At 43.0% G+C, this 16,847-nt stretch overlaps 1 pseudogene; it reads right to left on the bottom strand.

The window, feature by feature from the left end:
* Positions 1-10,588: 10,588 nt before the first annotated feature.
* On the bottom strand, positions 10,589-11,268 carry LOC132680296 (small ribosomal subunit protein eS10-like; annotated as a pseudogene).
* Between the last annotated feature and the right edge of the window lie 5,579 nt (positions 11,269-16,847).

Raw genomic sequence — 16,847 nt, 5'->3', positions numbered from 1 at the left:
AAAACCAGGATATAGGGATAAAACCAGACTCATCTTTCCTGAAATGCAAGTGCTTGGTGATCTTCTGTGGCTACAGGCCATGGCCAGATCTCTGCCTAGAAGCTTCCCCTGGCTCCTAATGCTTCACCCCAGCTGGGCTCCTGAACAGCAAGTCTCCCCCTGTCGGCTCTGGGAAGGCTTCTTACTTGCCCATGTGGATGTGGCTTTAGAGGTGGCTGGTATAAGCCTATTTTATGGAAAGTAGAATTTATAAGACCAAGAATAAGGATATGGTCACTCCCATAACACAGAGAGTTCTTCCAGATTCCTGTAAACCGTTAACTTGCCTAAGAGTGTTTTCAGCGTTCCTCAATATGCTGACAACATTTTTTAGGTGTGTTTCTACAGAGTGAGCAGAGGAGCCCTCCAGGCAACGCAAGAGGACACGTGGGCTGAGAGTTTGGAGACATTAACATGGGCAAGGAAGCCCGCAATCCATGATGGTTGGGTTGGAAGAGTAGCTGAGGACACTCAGCAAATTAAAGACATTTCTCTTTTATCCATCCCTTGCCCTCATTAATTTCTCCCAATGCATTGTTTTCCCAGGACTGCAATGAAATGAACCTTGCTCATGGTTTGTCTAGTCATAATTAGAGTCTTCCTTTCTCTTGTTAGACAGTAATGCCAATAATGACTGCAAACATTTTGTCTTCTTTTTAGCAAGGCAAGGAGCCAAAATCATTATATCTGTGAGTTGATGTCAGATTTATAATGCAGAGATGTAAGCTTCATATGCCATATGTGTGCCAAAATTTCATTAAGCCTTTGGAAGGTTTAACCGTGCATTAAGAAGACATCCTGTTTGTTTGTTTCTTTCCCGATGAATTTTTCTTCCTAGTTATTTGTACTGAAAGCCAGGGCCTTCTATTTACCATGACTCATTTTCAGGGGAGGCAAGTGGGAGGGAAAGGAGAGACTGGGGGAGGAGGAGGTATCATATGGGAAGTGAAGGAGAAGAGGGTTTGGGAAAATCTGAGAGTGGTCGTAAGAGGAGAGGAGGGCTAGATTGAGGGAGAAAGGCATAGAGACTGAGGAATAAGGATGAGAGGTGGTGTGTGCATGGGTAAGGGAAATGGATTACCTAGAAAGAAGCCAACAAAACAGAGGGAAAAGTTAACTTGATTGACTTGCTTTGGCTAGCTCTCTTCACCTGGGCTCACACCCAGGCATGCCAGAGGATAGTCTAAAAATAGATGGAATTTATCACATGTGGTTGAGCAGATTGTTCCCGAGGGGGTGTTTTCCAGGGCCCAAATGGTAGGATCCCAACCATTTTGCACTGCAGAAGAGGTAATTTACTTCACGAAAGTGAGCACTTGTCTCCCTGCGAGAGCATTTCTTCCTTTCTGCTCACAACAGAATGGGGCTCAATATCCCCAGCCCTGTTGCTGGGAATTACATACCCATAAACCAAGGAAATGAGATAATTAATGGATTTTGATATTCTTTGGATGAGGGAAAGGCAGCAAATCTTTCCAGGACTCCTGACTTGGGCTCCCTATCCCACCCCTGAGTGGCAACTCAAGAATGTTTTAGAAAATTGTGCTTAAAAGCTAGAGACAGAACACATTTTTCTTTTCCCTCCCCCCCTCCCCCCACGCCAGTGTTGGCATCTGAAAGTGCATTTCTCACATGTAAGATTATCCCAATGGATAATTCACTCTCTGAGTGCCGGGAAAAATAGGTTTGAAGCTCGATGAGCTGCCTGCTGCTGGCTCTCTGTTTTCTGGCATCAAGGTTTCTCAATAGTGGACTCAACGGTTGTATTTTTCACCTACAAAAGAATTGCTATCAGAAAACCAGACAGCGGATAATTGTATTTCGTGAATTGACGGTGAAACTACTCGGTTTCAGCCAAGGTCCAAAGGCTGATAATGTTCAACCAGGAGAAATGGTTTGTGTGAGAGAATTCATTTTTGGGCGTTCATTTTTACTGAAGGAAAGAGGTTGGCTTAGATTTTTTGAGAAATTCTTCTCCAACATGCAGCTAGAAAGTTCGGCATCTTTAACAGCTCTGGTGAACCCTGCCGTATCACAGTCTTGCATGTGAATGCCAGACTCCCAGTAAAACTGGAGGCTCCAGCTTCAACCAGAACCTCCATCCATCTCTTCAGATCTAGCAGGAAAGCAAATAAGAATGCATGCCATAAATATCCTCCGTGACGGGCAGCAAGGGTGCTGGCACCTCGCCACCTGGCTGTCTCGGACAAGGAGACACGAAGCTGCTGAGTGTCTCCCTGCATGCACACCTAGGGTGCCTCCTGCACCTGTTTGGAGAAGAATCAAGATGTTTCCCCAGAAGTGCGCCAGCTGCCTGCATGGGCCAGCCTCATCCACCCAAAGCTGCTGAGGAACAACTGGGCTTCCTTTTCCTTCTCCCACTTGGCTTACCAGGTTGACTCTGATGTTTCCTGGGACCCTTGTGCATCATTTTCCTCTGGAACTTGAGCAAGATAGAAAGAGAGACCCATACTCTCCTCCTTGCCCTGGAAGAAAAAAAATGTACCAAGGGAGTGGGAATAAAGGCAAAGCCTGTGAATCTGTTCCTTACACACACTGGACTCATTCCCACCTCTGCGCATGCTGTTCAACCCACTTGGAATACCCTTCCGTCGCCCATCGGCACCCATTTACCTAAATTTTATTCATTCTTCGAGACTCATTAAATCCCATCTGCCTCATGAAGATTTTTCCATCTAAGAGTTTACTCCCTCCCCTGGTCTCCTGTATCTACAATCTGTCCCAGAATTTAATGTGCATACAGACCATGCCTTGTGTTTTTTTCTCCGTTTCCCTTCTGGGCTCCCACAATGCTGTCCATAATAAGCTTCCAGAAATGTTTGTTGATTGACACTTCGAGGAGATGAGCTGAAACTCATTTTCCTTTCTGCAGCAGGGCACAGGGTCTGAGGAAGTTATAGTGTGTGTCTCACATGTAAGATCATCCCAGTGGATTTCTGGGTCTGGACCCTTATTAATGAGTCATCTTAAGAACAAAAGACTCATCCCCTGGCCCCACACCTCCTTTATTCACTCCACGATTATTTTTGTATAGACCAAGTGAAGATAAAATGGCTACGACATGGGAAGGGCAGGCCCCAGGCAGGGAGAAGGTCACACAGGCATGCAAGGTCCCGCCTCCTGTGCTTCCTTGTGGTGGGGAGTGTGTAAATGTTTCTCGGGATCAGACTTTTCAGAGCTCAGTCTTCAGCTCCCTCAGAGACCCCCTAAACACATAGCATGATTACGGTAAGAGGCTGAATTGACTACCAGGAGGACACAGGACAGGGAGTAACCCACTCTGTTCTTGAGGTGGGTGATGGTGAGCTGGTCATGCACGTTTTCACGGGGCAGGAGACCTTTGAATTGGCCCTCAGTTTCTGGCCAGATTCATGGTCCTTTATCCTGGCCCCAGCAGGGAAGGGCCCCCAGAAGTCCCACAGAGAGATGCCCTGATTCCAGTGTCCTAGATAGGACAGGCTGTCACAGTCCTGGCAGCCCAGGGTGAAGTAGTGGAGTGTTCTGGTGATTCTTCCATCCCATTTCCCAGACACGCAGAGCTGCCCGGAGAAGAGTCTCCTTGCTGATGGGCAGTTGGGAACCCAGGGGCAAGGATGGCCAAACAACTTTCCAAGGCTGGCTGGCGGTGACACAGGTGAGCCTGACAATACTGTCTGATGAAGGAAAAGGGAAATCTGCTCTTAAGATTGAATCCAAACTGCAAGCGGTAGGGACAGAAGGCTCAATCCCAGGGCGCCTGCTGTCAGGGATGTCTGTCAGAGCGAAGATCCAAGAGAGCACCCCTCTCTGGGGTCATCCACTCGCTGCACATCAAGCCCCCTAGTTGGGACGCCTGGTGGGGAGTGGCAGCAGGAGCGCAATAAGCACTGTGCCTTGGCATTAGTTAAAAAACAAACAAAGCAAACTAGAATGTGGCTCTCCCTTTGGATGCTTGCTACTTCTGGTGATTTCTAATGCCACCTTCAGGAATTGCTGAGAACCTGTTGGGTACCAGCTTTATTTGGGGCGCCTGAGTGGCTCAGCCAGATCAAGAGCTGACTCTTGATTTCAGCTCAGGTCATGATCTCACGGTTCATGAGTTCAAGCCCTGCTTTGGTTTTTGTGCAATGATTGTGGAGCCTGCTTGGGATTCTCTCTCTCCTTCTCTCTCTGCCCCTCCCCTGCTCGCGCGCTCTCTCTCTCTCTCTCTCTCAAATAAATAAATAAATAAACTAATAAAAAATTTTAAGACGATTTATTTAACATGAAATAATCTGGGGGAAAACCAAAGGAGGGATGATTCACCGTGCGGTCACAGTCTGCCTTCAGTGTTGGGACATTGTTTCATGAGAAGTGCGAGAAGATCAAGGCTCAGAGCCCTGAGCTGTGGAGTGCCATTGTGTGAGCCGTGATCTTGAGGGAAGACTGAGAGGGAGAAGCAGGGCATGACGTGCCTGGGGAGAATCACTGCATGGCCTTTCTCTGTGATATGTTGTTCTGACCAGTGTGGAGGCCAGTTATTACTTATCCATCCATTTAGAAAGATTTACCAAACATTTGTAATGTGCAGGGCATGTGCTCGGTGTGGGACATACAAGGTCACTGTAGTCTCTGTGCTCTGGGGGCTCATAGCCCAGTCCTAACAATTGACCAGCATGGATCTCACTGGGTGCAAGAGAAGGACCAGAAGAATGAGTCTAATAATCTGGTCATTCATTAACCTCTATCTATTAATTTCTAAATGCCAGGAGCTGCACTAACTTCTGCTTCAGGAGCTCAGCACTTCGTGGAGGTGACATGGCAAAGAAAAGGCACACTGGATGTGGGGGGCCCAGAGCAGCCAAGTCGGGTGTTAGGGTCATGGGGGTGGGGAGAGGGTCGTGGGAGTTCCCCAAGGAAGGAGACATTTGGATTGGGGCCTGAGAGAGAATTGTGAGGAAACGAAGAGGAAGAGACTGGCAGCCAGAGGGAGGGTGACCTAGGCAGGGCACCTGTGTGGACAAAAGCACTGGAGAAGAGATGAAGTGGGCACATTGGATAGCCAGAGTGGGTGCGGGCAGGTGGACAGATAGAGGCCAGCCATGTGCGTGTGTGTGTGTTTGTGTGTATGTGTGAGACCAGCCATGTGTGTGTATGAGGCCAACCATGTGTGTGTAAGGCCAGCTGTGTGTGTGTGTGTGTGTGTGTGTGGCCAGCTGAGTGTGTGTATGAGGCCTGCTGTATGTGTATGTGTATGAAGCCAACCGTGTGTGTACGTGTGTGCGTGCGTGCGTGTGTGTGTGTGTGTGTGTGTATGTGTGAGACCAGCCATGTGTGTGTATGAGGCCAACCATGTGTGTGTAAGGCCAGCTGTGTATGTGTGTGTGTGTGTGTGTGTGGCCAGCTGAGTGTGTGTGTATGAAGCCTGCTGTATGTGTATGTGTGTGAAGCCAACCGTGTGTGTGTATGTGTGTGTGTGTGTGTGTGTGGCCAGCTGAGTGTGTGTGTATGAGGCCTGCTGTATGTGTATGTGTGTGAAGCCAACCGTGTGTGTGTATGTGTGTGTGTGTGTGTGTGTGTGCGCGCGTGCTTGGGCTCTGTCTGAAAATGTTGAATTTGTACACTGCTGAGATGAAATCTCAGAAGATTCTGAATTCTACAATCTGACTTTGAAGGGGAACAGTGAAAATGTGGGCACGATACACCCAGAACTGCCAAATGTACATTCGCCTTCTCACTTCAAGCTAGAGGCCCACGTGAACATTGCAATAACAAATCCTCTATTTGTTATTGAGACAAGTCTCCACGTTTCTGGGAGAGGGGATCCTAGTAAGAATTCCGTGGGTGATACTTGAAAACATCTGCTTCACTCTTCAGTGAGTTCTGATGAGGGAAGCAGTTTGTCTGTGGGCCGGGATTTGGGCAGGAAGGCGGCGTACTGTGCTGGCCGGGCGGCTGGGCTGCTGACTCCCACCCCTGGAGGAGAAGTTTGCATGGGAGCTATCACTACTCTGGATTTCTACGAAGTAACATTTCAGGGACAATCTGTATGTTTTAACAAATTATGTTATTAGGGACAAAGCTGGAATTACTTCTAATCATTTCACAAGGGACATTTTAAAACTTGCAGATGATTTTGCTATTTTGTCAGGGTGGAACCGACCCATTTAAACTTTCCAGTCATATTAATTTTTAATTTAAATTTAATGAAATTAATTCAAATTAAGAAGGTGACCATTATCAATTTCCTTTCCTATTAGTTCCTTAATGCTTTGGCAAATTGCATTCTAAACTTCTCCTTCAACGAGCTAGATACATATTCATGCGTTTCCTAAGAAAAGATGAATTTGATCTTGATATGCTAATCCATAGCCATGGCAGCAATCAAGGAGCAGCTAGGGAGAGAAGTGCATTCTGGTATTAATTATGAATCAGGCATTAAGAACTGGTAAATAATTAAAGCTTCATGTGTCACAACACAAGTTAAGAATCAGTGTGTATTTCCATTACCAAATGCGTTTTGGGGCTATTTCCAGTTCTATTTGGATATTGACTGAACATAAACTGAGATGCAAGTAGGGAAGTCTCATTCATAGAAAACTCATAGTACAGAATTTCGATCTTACTGAACTGTTGGCATAGGTACGCATTCAACTTCAGAAGCTGGGGCTCGGTGTTTCTAGGAGCTTTTGGGTCATCAGCCCCCTCCCCTCAAAGTTCCTTCACTCTTTGGGGGTCTGTGCAGGGGAGTCATGCATCAGGCAGGAGGTTTTGCTCTCCGAGTATCCACAGATCAGCAGTATGCACAGCACCCGGGAGCTGGTGGAAAGTGCAGGCTGTCAGGCCCACCGAGGCCTACTCAATCAGATCTGCTTCTTAGCAGGATTCCCAGATGGCTCCTTTGTACAATGAAGTGCAGCGAAGGCACTTCTCAGCTGGAGGAATCTGTGATTCTTCCGTTTCCTTGGCTGCTGCTTCTACAGTGGAAAGGAGGCCAGGCTCACTTTGGCCCACTCCGTGTTCTCAATGGCCATCCTCCCCTCCTACCCATCGCATTGGGGGTTGGATACCCCTGAGGTCCACCTGCAGGACTTTAGGGTGCTAGAAGCAGTGGTCCTGGGTTTGAATCCTGGTTCTCTTCCTTGCGGGCTGTGTGATCTTAAGCAAACTCCTGACCTCTCAGAGACTCGGCTCCCGTGTGAATGGCACCGCCTGCCTCACAGGGCTGTTGTGAGGAGAGAATGAGGTCATGTCTGTGGGACAGAACGCCCGCCAGCAGCACAGCGGTCTGGAAATGGTAGTTGTGATCATGATGATGATGATGATGGCATTGAGGAAAAAGTAACTTTTAGGGAAAAGAATCGATGGCCAGGAAGGAGGTGATTAACTCAGTGGACAATGGAGGGATGTTAGAGATTCTTTAAAAATAGTCATGCATTATGATGGTCTCTGCTTGACAGCCTAAAGGGAAGTTTAAAGGGGGGGTTTTCTTGGCATGGGTTTTGGGAGAGCAGGAACAATATTCTCAAAGAGTGAGACTTGCCCTGAAAAAGAGAAGAGAAGGGAATTTTAAATTTTTAAAAAATATTTCTTTAGTTTTGAGGGAGAGAGAGACAGAGCACGAGCGGGGGGGGGGGGGGGGGGGCAGAGAGAGAGGGAGACACAGAATCCGAAGCAGACTCCAGGCTCTGAGCTGTCAGCACAGAGCTTGACATGGGGCTCAAACCCACCAACCGCAAGATCTTGACCTGAGCCGAAGCTGGATGCTTAACTGACTGAGCCACCGAGGCATGCCGTGAAGAGAAGAGAAGGTGATTTTAAAGTGAAATCCCAGTGCTCTGTCTGTTGATCTCTTCGCATCCTGACTTTCTCCGTATCAAAATGCCTCCATCTCTCTACCAAGTAAATGTGTGTGAATCATGTGGACATCACCCTTTTCTCTGGACGTGAAAAATAAATACGCTTCATGACTTTTCTACAGTTGAAATGAATGAGGAAGAGAAAGCAAATGTTTGGAATTCTGAAGTCTAAACACTTCTGTTTAAAAATCCCTGCTTTATAAAGTCAACTACAGTTATTGTTTTCGGAGATCCCTATTTCGTCCCCCAAACAGTGAGTGCCCATAAAGGCATTGGGCCTCTCTCGTATTTTCCACCCTATAGAATCTCCTTTCTTTAGTTGCCTTAGTCACTTATGTTGTCAGGAAGGATGAAAATGATATTTATTACAATAATAAATGTCGACCTCTTCAAAGACAGAATGAGCCATTAGTAGGATGGGGTTAAGGCGACCAGATGCCTAGGAAGGTTTTCGTTGTCCTTTCAAAATGCTGGGCAAGCCGCTGGACAAGGATGTGAAGCTTTGGGCATTTGCCATCAGTGGCTACAGGTCACAAGGTCATGGGCTCTGGCCCTGCAGGAACATATGAATACTGAATACACAGGGTTCTTTCTCCCTTATTCCCTAGAAGGCGCATTGTGGAATTACCCATGATGGCCCCGAATTGCCACTTTGTTCTCATGGTAATGAAAGAATGAAAAGATGAACATAAAGAAAAAACAAAAACAAAAAAAACCCTCTCATCTTAAACCTTTTCAATTTTTAAGCCCATAAATATAGGGGTCAGAACAAGAGGCCCTTCTTTTAAAAAATATTTTATGTCAGGTCGTGCCATATATAATATTTAGCAAGCTTATTTTCTCTCATCTGGGAGGTAAAGGATTTTTGCCAGTTCCACTCACCAAGCAATGTATGGCCAAATGCTGAAATATATTACAACTAGAACCTCAACTTCCCATTTAAATTTCAGGCACTGAGTTTGATCAGGTGTTAAAAGGTTCTGAAACTTTGAACTTGGTTTCAAAATTGGTTGTTTGCAGAATCTATGAGGTTGAGGGCAGGGGAGAGGAAGAGGCCAGAGGGTGCTGCTAAGGTCTGACATCAGAAAATTTCCTTAACTAGGATGACTTTCTTTTTCCTGTCTCCCCGAGCACTGTGTACCTCACTTTATGCATGGGGTGGGTGTGACTCACACTGTATATTGTCCTCATCTGGGACCTGAGACAACACAGCAAAGTGGGTGAGAATTTGGACTCAGGAGCCAACTGCCTGGGTTTATATACCGTGTCAGACACTTACTAGCTGTGGGAGCTTAGGCAAGATACTCTGTGTCTCAGTTTCCTTATCTGCAAAATGCAGATAATGGCAGTACCTACCTGTAAGGTCACAGTGAGAATTAGATAAGTTAATACATGCAATGCACTTAAATCCGTGCTTGGCATATAAGAATCGGTGTATATTTGCTTGCTGTTTTTCATCTCAGCTACCTGACCCTGAGCTCAGAGAAAGAATTCATCTTTCTGTTTCCATAGTGCCAGGTATATACACATTCATCCCACAACATTTATCACACGCCTACAATGAGTCAGGCCCTGACTGAAAGACGTGGTCACTGCCCTTCTGGAAGAAATGGTTTTTCTGGAGAGAGGAGCAAATATTGCAATACTTCTTGCTGGGTCACGTATCAGAGGGGCTTGATTCTAACCTGTGGGGAGCAGGCTGGGCTTTCTTGAAGGAAGCTGAACCTTAGCCGGATCTGTAGGATGAGCAGGAGAAGAGCAGAGAGTGTTCTGGGTGAAGGGAGGCACCTGTGAGAAGGCATCCCATGAAGAACTGTTGAACAAAAAGAAATTTTGGTCAGCTTTTGAGAAGGTGAGGGGACCTCAACCTCTTCTTAAATTATCAAGGCCCTGGCACTCCTGATGGCCAGGCCTTAATTCCCTGAATAAAGATGAAGATGGAAGAGAGCATACTGGGAAGAGTCCCCTCCTGCCAGGAGGGCCTTCCAGAACTCAGGGCTCTGTGCTGAAGCCAGTTTGGGCACATCTATATGTTTTATGAAGCATTCCCTGCCCCTCCCCCATCCCTCCTGTCTTTCTCTCCCTTCCTTCCTTCCTTCCTTTCTTTCTTTCTTTCTTTCTTCTTTTTCTTTCTTCTCTCTTTCTTTCCTTCTTTTCTTTCTTTCTCTTTTTTTTCTCTTTCTTTCTTTTGTTTTTTCTTTCTTTCTTGCCCTTTCTTTCTCTTCCTTCCTTCCTTCCTTCCTTCCTTCCTTCCTTCCTTCCTTCCTCTCTCTCTCTCCCTCCTGCCCTCCCTCCCTTTCTTTCTGTCTTTCTTTCATTCTGTCTCTCTCTTCCTTTCCTCCCTCCCTTTCTTTCCTCCCTTCCTTCCTTCCCTTTCTTCCTCCCTCCATCTTTCTCCCTCTCTTTATTTCTCTCTCTTAGATTTAGATTTAATTGACGTATTATATTAGTTTCAGATGTACAACATGATTACATATTTGTAGATATTGGGAAATGATCACCTAGTAAGTTTAGTTAACATCCATCACCACATATTGATAAAACAATTTTTTTCAAGTGGTGAAAACTTTTAAGATCTCCTCTCTCAGCAACTTTCAAATATACAATACAGTGTTATTTATTTATTTGTTTATTTATTTATTTATTTATTTACTTATTTATTTATTTTTCTGGCTACAGATTTATTCAACAGAAAATAGTCTCCTCCAGCTTTACTCAGGTGGCTGACCACATCCATAACCAAAATCCACCTCTAAACTGGAATTCAGTTGCTGACCCAATCCTGGCTTCAGCTTTCTTGTTGGCATCAGGGGTCACAGTGCTTCGTCTGCAGGTGTCTCTGTCAGCTTCCCCTACTGTGAGTTTCCCTCCAGACCATTGGGCCCTGGCCTGCTGGTCTCAGGTTTCAGGACGGCTGTGGCACAGAGAGGCAGACACAATATCAGGGGGCAGGTGGAGGCAGTCATAGAGATACTGGATACCCTGGCTGGTAAGGTACCAGTAGAAATGCCTCCAGGCAAACTGTTCCATTTTTTTAAATTTAAATTTTTAACGTTTATTTATTTTTGAGAGGGGGAGGGGCAGAGAGAGAGACACACACACAGAATCTGAAGTAGGCTCCAGGCTTAGAGCTGTCAGCACAGAACCTGACATGGGGCTCAAATCCATGAACCATGAGATCATGACCTGAACTGAAGTTGGACTCCCAACCGATTGAGCCACCCAGGAACCCCATGGCAAACTCTTCCTTTATGTAGCTTTGTGAGCTGAGAGACTGTGTGGCCTTCATGACGTGGTCTTTAGGCATGTGGATGTCCTTCTTGGCCACCATCATTCCGTCCTTGAAAAGGAGTTCATAAATGGCAATACGATTCTTCTTGAGCATCAACATTTGGTGGCCGTTATGTCTGAAAAGCCAATACAGTGTTATTGACTGTAGTCACTGTGCTGTACCTTCCATCCACAGGACTTATATCCTTTATGGCTGTAGGTTTGTGCTCTTCAACTACCTTCTCCCCTTCACTGCTTTCTTAAACATGTATTTTAATGCCCTCTTTCTCTAAATCCTGTGACGTTTCTAGCAGCTTACTCTGATAGTAGGGTAGACATTTAGACTGCAGAGGAATGAACAATTCATTGCAAAGACACACAGGTCAAGTTTCCTGCACTGCCCTGCCCAGACCTGGCAAAACTCTGCCTTTCTTGAAGGGGATTTGTTCCCCTTGAAGGGGGATTGCTTGTGGCCACCACCCCCTCACTCCTGCAGAGCCGCACCTGTACCCTCTTTGTCTTCCTCATCATGTCTTCATAAGACAAGGCTGACTCTTGACCTGGAGGATGGTGGGGTTAAGTTAAAAAATTGATTGGCTAGTCATTTAAAAGCTACAGAGCAAGAAATAAAATGTTTCCAAATTCTTACTAGTCCCCTACCGGGGAAGTTTCGGCATTGGGCAGAGTGAGCCAGCCACCACCCTCCTCTCCCTTGAGAGGAGCAGAAGTAGCCTTTGTCAATATATAAGATAAATCCTTGATTGAGTTGGAAGCCTGGCTGCTTTTTTGTGCCCCTTGAGAGCAGGATCCCCTTGACTCTCAGTAACCTTTTCAGCATTTCACTCAACATGATCAATAGCTTTCCATTAATGCTCCTGGACCCAGAGGATGCAGAATAGATGAGAGAAGGCAGGTGGGGTGATAGATACTTCAGAATCACCCAAAGGTAAATGGTTATTTCATATATAGAATTCAGGATAGAGCTTCACTCTAAATATACACATTTCCCTAAGACAAGTGAGTGACTGCATTGCTCTCTGGAGGGGGCCGAGGTGGCCGTCAGCATTTTAAGAATTAGCCTACTTTTGCCTTCCTTTCCATGAAGAAGAAAATGTCCTTAGAACAAATGTCTCCCAAGAGAACTTTCTAGAACAACTGAACATGTGCAGTGACTTTCCAAAAAAAAAGCCTACGTTTTTCTTTTTTATGGTGAGTTTATTATTCCACAAAATGTGGGAGATAGGACTGCAATAGAAAGTGATTTCTCATGAGGAGCAAGATTAGGTAACTGGGAGGTTTCACATGCCAGCCTCTCTGCCATGCCTGTTCATGTGTTTCATGTTTGGAAAATGCCCTCAGAGGTATTTAGGAAATGTGCAGAGTAGGCATGCTCTGCATAATGGCAATGCAATAGAGCAGCTATGCCAAGAGCCTTGGGCCTGTGAAAATCCCACCAGATAAGAAAGAAATGGCACAGTGAAAAACCTGGCTCTCAGTGAAGATGGGAATGATCACATCATATTTCTCTAATGAGGGACCCACTTGGACCAGGCACCTCGAGTAGATTTGCAATAGCATTTTATGGGCCCATGCTTCCTTCCTTCTAGTCCCCATTGTATCTCCCTCATATAGTCATGATCACATTTTATTTTTCATTTACTGATATATGTACTGTACCTTATGAGTTTATAAAGACTTTCCTTTGTAATAGTCTCTTTTAAAAATAGCATTTGTTTAAAAATGATCAAAGTAATATATGGGCATGAAAAACAAAAGCCCAAAGATTGCAAAGGGGCTTATTGTGCAACTAAAAGAAGCTGTCTTACAACCATCTCTCAGCTCACCTCTCAGAAGCAACTGCTTTGAACTTTTTTAGCTGTTTCTTTGCACAGTTATTGCTATTGATTGGTTTATTAACTTTAGACATTATTCTTTTTCTAGTATAATGTACCTCTCATACTCTATTCCTTACTCCTTCCTCTATCCTTTAAATATATTTATTTTTAGTTATAGCAGTGAAGTGATCATATCATTATGAGTATTTATTTGACTATCTTATACTTCAGATTCCAGTAGAATATAATGGTTGTATTTTCTTTCTTCAGTAGCTGTTGGTTTTTCTTCATGTTTCCAACGGGCTTTCTTTCTTTCTGTGTGTTGATTGCTCTTATATTTTTTACTATTCCAAACCTTTAAGGATTTGTCAAACCCTAACAATGCGTGAGTTACTGCCTGCAATGCTCTGCCCCAATTTCCTATGTGACTTTCCCTTTGGTGACCAATTCACAATGAAGCAGCAAGCTCTGTGAGGGGCCACCATATCTTTACATCCATATATTCTTCATACCTATCACATTGTCTGGGGTATACTGGGCATTCATTCAATATTTGATGAGTGAATGAGTGACTGTATTTCCATGGAGTGTTGAACAAATGAAGTTAGGCTTTCTGTGCTTGAGTGAAATTACTTTCAGATGTTAAATGTGATAATATAATTTTTTGAATCCACCAGTTTACTTTCTCATTGTCTTTACATTTTACTCTTGAGTTCACCTTGTAAATATTCACATGTTCCCAAGTGTAATCTGAATTGAAACCAGAAAGTTGGTAGTGCAAGTTGTATCAATCACATAAAAAGATTAGTTATGATTACTGAAGTCTAGATATGAAACAGCTGCCATTTATTCAACAAGTTAGTGTACTGTTTGCTCACCTGAGCAAACTACTGTTTACATATTTATTATTATTACCTCCATGTCTTCTTGGTGTGATTATTGACTATAAACCATGTGCAATTTCAGCTCTAGTGACTTTGCACTATTTGGTGCCTCTGCCTGGAATTTTTTCTGTCACCTCTCACTTCCCCTTCCCCCAACACATGTATCTAAATTTCACCTACTCTATCTTCATAGCTCAGCACCATCCTCGCTGGCCAGGCCATTTCTTTCTGTTTGACACTTGTCATGAAGCACTTATCTCCATTGTAATTGAACTTTGAGTGATTCTCTGATTAATGGGTGTGTCCCTTACTAGACTGGAAGCATCTAAGTGTGCAACCCTGTTTTGCCTTCTGTTTCATTCCTAGCTTTCTGCATGGACCTTGGCACAGCAGATGCTCAATTGTGCCATTAAAGCTTTCCCCCATGATTTAATTTTTTTAAGTTTGTTTATTTTGAGAGAGAGAGATTGAGGGAGAGAGAGAGAATGAACAGGGGAGGGGCAGAGAGAGGAGAGACAGAATACCAAGCAGGCTCCATCTGTCAGTGCAGACCTGAGCCGAGATCGAGTCTGATGCTCAACTGACTGAGCTATTTAATTTTTTAAAATAAATCTCTGACTTTAAACTTCTGGAAGTTTCCTTTCTAAAAATGATTGTAAAAAGTTGACTTTTAGGCTCGGTGAAGGACTATGAGATTAAGCTTAAAAATCTGATTAGTGAGATATCAAGAAATCCAGGTAATTTTGTTATTATTATTTTTATTATTTTCTAGGGCAGCATTTTCTAAAGTGGAAGTGTTTTTCATTGGGTATGGAAAGAAAATATGAGAACTTCTACTCATAAGTATTTTATTTTAAATGTATAATACTTCATCTGTTATCATGAGTATTCAAGTCTTTCCACATTTATGAATTTTCTAGATAACTAATGCTTATTCCATTTAGCACAATAATATTTCTATATACACTATTTTTTAACAAGATTTTTCCATTAGGCACACAGAACTTTTTGTCATCTTTAAAAGAGTACACTGGCCTTAAGACTTTTCCTGTTGAGTCAGTCATTGCCAGAGACACTAGAGAGTAAAATTTACTTATGATTGATTTTCACAAGGTGGTACAACATATTAGTAGAAAAACTGGTTAGATGTGAAGACTTGACTTTTTATTTATTTTATTTTATTTTTTTATTTTTTTATTTTATTTTCCAATATATGAAATTTATTGTCAAATTGGTTTCCATACAACACCCAGTGCTCATCCCAAAAGGTGCCCTCCTCAATACCCATCACCCACCCTCCCACCCCCCATCAACCCTCAGTTTGTTCTCAGTTTTTAACAAGACTTGACTTTTTAAATAGAAGAAATCAAATATTTGGTAAATGCTAAAAGACCACTCATAAAATATGAGTGGAGTAAAAAGAATAGCAATATAAGAAACATAGGTGTACCCACAGCCCTGTTTTCAATAGAATATTTTAATTTCCTCTAAAACCTGGAGGCACTACTGTCTAGATCCTTCTCTTTCTTTCTACTCTAAGGATGCAACCATTATTATAAGTTTTGTGTTCATCATCTTTCTTTTTCATGGCTTCAAAATGTGTATTTGCAGGCTGAATAAAATGTTCTTTAATTTTTGCATGTTTCTGATTACAAATGGAGGCGTACTATATGTACTCTGCAGCTTGATATATATATATATATTTTTTTAATTTATTTTTTGCTCCATATTGTGTCCATGAGATCATTTCTTATTAGGGAGGGTAGCCATACTTTGTTCATTATCACTGATGCATAATATCCCATGTGAGATGACACCACATTTATTTATCCAACCTAGTGGGTTGTCTCTAGATTTTGCTATCACAAACGGCAGCGTTTGAATGTACTTTGCACACACCGCCTGTGAGCATGTGCAGGAATTTCTCTTAAGAACGAATCTAGGGTTGGAATTGCTGAGTCATAGGTTTATGTATATTTATTTTTAAACTAGATGAAGCCAAAATGTTCTCCAAAATAATTGTCCAAATTTATACTCCCAGCTGCAGAATTCATGAGTTTGGGATGTTCTACCTTCTCTCTAGCACTTGGTATTGTCAAACTTTTAATTTTTGCTATGCTGGTAAGTGTGAAGTGTTAAGACATTATCGTTTTAATTTGCATTTCCCCAGTTACTAATGAGGTTGAGCATTTTCTCCCCATATTTATAGTTTATGCAGATTTTCCTTTCTATGAAGTGCCTGTTCAAGTATTCTTCCCGATCTAATTGTTTTGTTTGCCTTGTTTTGTGCGTTGATCTGTGGTTCCTTAGAATGAATTTCATCAAATCTAAGAGATCACTGATTATAAGAGGTGCTACTATTTTATTTATTACTAAGAAGGAGAAATACTAACAAAATGTGACACACTGTTGATAGTAAGATGCGTCTGATCTAAAAGATGCTAAAATATGAAAGACGTGCATTTCAGAACGTTAAAATATTATATATTCTGGATATTAATCCTTTGCCAATTAAATGCATTTTGAAGTATATTCTCCAGCTTGTATTTTGTCTCTTTATCTTCTTTATACAGTATTTTGATGCAAACTAGTTTTTAACTGAATATCTTAAATCAAGTCTAATTTTAAAAGCTTTTTCTCTATGCTTTGTACATTTTGTGTCTTAAGAAGTCTCTCTCATGCTGAATCATAAAGATATTTTTCAATATTTTATATTATACATCTCATGGGTTTGCCTCCTGCATTTGGGATTTTAGTTTACTCCATAACTGATTTTGGAGTATGACATGAGGAAGGCTCCAAAATAATATCAATGGATCTAGCATCAAAAAACCCCATTCTTCACCAACTGCTCTGTAATTCTATTTCAATCTTAAATCAAGTGTTTATAGATGCGGGTGGTCTGCTTATGGCTTCCCAGATCTGTTCCATTAGTATATTTGTTTCTTCCAACACCATTACCATGCAGATGGGTGTGGATC

The sequence above is a fragment of the Panthera onca genome, chromosome A1 (genome assembly GCF_046562875.1).
Source record: "Panthera onca isolate mPanOnc1 chromosome A1, mPanOnc1 haplotype 2, whole genome shotgun sequence".
NCBI classification, from domain to species: domain Eukaryota; kingdom Metazoa; phylum Chordata; class Mammalia; order Carnivora; family Felidae; genus Panthera; species Panthera onca.
This window is presented reverse-complemented; position numbering and strand designations above follow the sequence as displayed.